The sequence below is a fragment of the Arachis duranensis genome, chromosome 10, assembly GCF_000817695.3.
Source record: "Arachis duranensis cultivar V14167 chromosome 10, aradu.V14167.gnm2.J7QH, whole genome shotgun sequence".
NCBI lineage: Eukaryota > Viridiplantae > Streptophyta > Magnoliopsida > Fabales > Fabaceae > Arachis > Arachis duranensis.
Genome location: NC_029781.3, coordinates 28,337,697 through 28,341,362, shown reverse-complemented (window position 1 = coordinate 28,341,362; position 3,666 = coordinate 28,337,697). Strand labels below are relative to the sequence as shown.

The 3,666-nt window shown below is 34.4% G+C and overlaps 1 non-coding gene across 1 annotated transcript; it reads right to left on the bottom strand.

Annotated features, from left to right (window-relative positions):
- Window positions 1-1,906: 1,906 nt before the first annotated feature.
- LOC127743371 (small nucleolar RNA R71) lies at window positions 1,907-2,010 on the bottom strand. Its single transcript, XR_008004763.1, has one exon. It is a non-coding gene; the product is annotated as a small nucleolar RNA R71 (small nucleolar RNA).
- Between the last annotated feature and the right edge of the window lie 1,656 nt (window positions 2,011-3,666).

Genomic DNA, 3,666 nt, shown 5'->3' with positions numbered 1-3,666 from the left:
ATCCAAAAAAAATAAAATAATAAAATTATAAAAATAAAAAATATTTTTGTTTTTCTTGTTTGAGTCTTGTGTCATGTTTTAAGTTTAGTGTCAATTGCATATTCATTTTGTTCTTGCAAATTTCGAAAATTCATGCATTCATAGTGTTCTTCATGATCTTCAAGCTGTTCTTGGTAAGTCTTCTTGTTTGATCATGATGTTTTCTTGTTTTGTGTCTTTTATTATTTTTCATATGCATATTTGCATTCATATTGTCTAAGCATTAAAGATTTATAAGTTTGGTGTCTTGCATGTTTTTTTTGCATAAAAATTTTTTCAAAAATATGTTCTTGATGTTCATCATGATCTTCAAAGTATTCTTGGTGTTCATCTTGACATTCATAGTGCTCTTGCATGCATCATTGGTTTTGATCCAAAATTTTCATGTTTTAGGTCATAATTGTGTTTTTCTCACTCATCATTAAAAATTTAAAAATCAAAAAAATATCTTTTCCTTAATTTGCTCAAAAATTTCGAAATTTTGGGTTGACTTAGTCAAAAAATTTTTAAAATTAGTTATTTCTTGTTAGTCAAGTCAAAATTTCAATTTTAAAAATCTTATCTTTTCAAAATCTTTTTCAAAAATCAAATCTTTTTCATTTTTTGTATTATTTTCGAAATTTTTAAAATTTATTTTCAAAATCCTTATCTTATCTTTATCTCAAAATTGAAACTTTACTAACAATTAATGTGATTGATTCAAAAATTTGAAGTTTGTTACTTTCTTATTAAGAAAGGTTCAATCTTTAAATTCTAGAATCATATCTTTTAGTTTCTTGTTGGTCAAATAATTAATTTTAATTTTAAAAATTAAATCATTCTTATCTTATCTTTTATATCATATCTTTTTCAAAATTTTATCTTTTTCAAATATTTGATTTCAAAATATCTTCTTATCTTTTCAAATTTGATTTTCAAATCTTTTTCAACTAACTAATTAACTTTTTGTTTGTTTCTTATCTTTTTCAAAACCACCTAACAACTTTTCTCTCTCTAATTTTCGAAAATACCTCCCTCTTTTTCAAAAATTCTTTTTTTAATTAATCAATTGTTTTAATTTTCAATTTTAATTTTATTTCTTATCTTTATTTTCGAAAATCATTTAACTCCTTTTCAAAATTTATTTTCGAAAATTTCTCACTCTCTCATCTTATTCTATTTATTCATTCATTTACTAACACTTCTCTTCATCTCAAATCACTACCCTTATCCTCACCCTTGTGTTTGGATTCTCCTTTCTTTATCCCCTTTCTTCTTCTACTAATAACAAGAAACCTCTTTACTGTGACGTAGAGGATCCCTCTTCTTTTTCTGTTCTCTTCTCTTTCATATGAGCAGGAACAAGAAAAAAGGCATTCTTGTTGAAGCTGATCCAGAACCTAAAAGGACTCTGAAGAGGAAACTAAGAGAAGCTAAATTACAATAATCCAGAGACAACCTTGCTGAAATTTTCGAACAAGAAAAGGAGATGGCAGCTGAACCCAACAACAATAATGTAAGAAGGATGCTTGGTGATTATACTACACCTACTTCCAAGTTTGATGGAAGAAGCATCTCAATTCCTGCCATTGGAGCAAACAATTTTGAGCTAAAACCTCAACTAGTTGCTCTAATACAACAGAACTGCAAGTTTCATGGACTTCCATCAGAAGATCCCTACCAGTTTTTAACTGAGATCTTGCATATCTGTGAGACTGTTAAGACTAATGGCGTAGATCCTGAAGTCTACAGGCTCATGCTTTTCCCTTTTGCTGTAAGAGACAGAGCTAGAGCATGGTTGGACTCTCAACCTAAAGATAGCCTGAACTCCTGGGATAAGCTGGTCACGGCCTTCTTGGCTAAATTCTTTCATCCTCAAAAGCTGAGCAAGCTTAGAGTGGATGTTCAGACCTTCAAACAAAAAGATGGTGAATCCCTCTATGAAGCTTGGGAGAGATACAAGCAGATGGCCAAAAGATGTCCTTCTGACATGTTTTCAGAATGGACCATGATAGATATATTCTATTATGGTCTATTCGAGTTCTCTAAGATGTCACTGGACCATTCTGCAGGTGGATCCATTCACCTAAAGAAAATGCCTGCAGAGGCTCAAGAACTTATTGACATGGTTGCAAATAACCAGTTCATGTACACTTCTGAGAAGAATTCCATGAATAATGGGACGCCTCAAAGGAAGGGAGTTCTTGAAATTGATGCCCTGAATGCCATATTGGCTCAGAACAAAATGTTGACTCAGCAAGTCAACATGATTTCTCAAAGTCTGAATGGATGGAAAAATGCATCCAACAGTACTAAAGAGGCATCTTCTGAAGAAGAAGCTTATGATCCTGAGAACCCTGCAATAGCAGAGGTGAATTATATGGGTGAACCTTATGGAAACACCTATAATTCATCATGGAGAAATCATCTAAATTTCTCATGGAAGGATCAACAAAAGCTTCAACAAGGCTTTAATAATGGTGGAAGAAATAGGCTCAGCAATATTAAGCCTTATCCATCATCTTTTCAGCAACAGACAGAGAATTATGAATAGAGTACCTCTAACTTAGCAAATTTAGTCTCTAATCTGTCTAAGGCCACTTTAAGTTTCATGAGTGAAACAAGGTCCTCCATCAGAAATCTGGAGGCACAAATGGGCCAGCTGAGTAAGAAAATCACTGAAACTCCTCCTAGTACTCTCCCAAGCAATACTGAAGAGAATCCAAAAAGAGAGTGCAAGGCCATTGATATAATCAACATGGCCGAACCTAGAGAGGAAGGAGAAGACGTGAATCCCAATGAGGAATACCTCATGGGACGTCTCTCAAGCAAGAAGGAGTTCCCTATTGAGGATCCAAGGAAATCTGAGGCTCATATAGAGACCATAGAGATCCCATTAAACCTCCTTCTGTCATTCATGAGCTCTGAAGACTATTCTTCCTCTGAAGAGGATGAAGATGTAACTAGAGAGCAAGTTGCTCAATATCTAGGAGCTATTGGTGGACGAAATTGTGACTTATACTTTCACACAACTCGAATAATCCTCGGTAATGGCTCCAAAAACTTGGTGCACAATACTATGGCTTACATACATTCTTCACAACCTCGCACATCTAACCAGCAAGTGTACTGGGTCGTCCAAGTAATAAACCTTACGCGAGTAAGGGTCGATCCCACAGAGATTGTTGGTATGAAGCAAGCTATGGTCATCTTGTAAATCCCAGTCAGGAGGATAAAATTATGGAATTTAGAAAATCAAATATGATTAATAAAAATAAACAGAAAATAAAATGGATAGAGATACTTATGTAAATCAATAGTGGGAATTTCAGATAAGTGTATGGAGATGCTGTGCTCCTCTTGAATCTCTACTTTCCTATTACAGTCATCCAATCCTTCCTACTCCTTTCCATGGCAAGCTGTATGTAGGGCATCACCGTTGTCAATGGCTACATCCCATCCTCTCAGTGAAAACGTTCCTATGCTCTGTCACAGCACGGCTAATCATCTGTCGGTTCTCAATCAGGCCGGAATAGAATCCAGTGATTCTTTTGCGTCTGTCACTAACGCCCCGCCTTCAGGAGTTTGAAGCACGTCACAGTCATTCAATCATTGAATCCTACTCAGAATACCACAGACAAGGTTAGA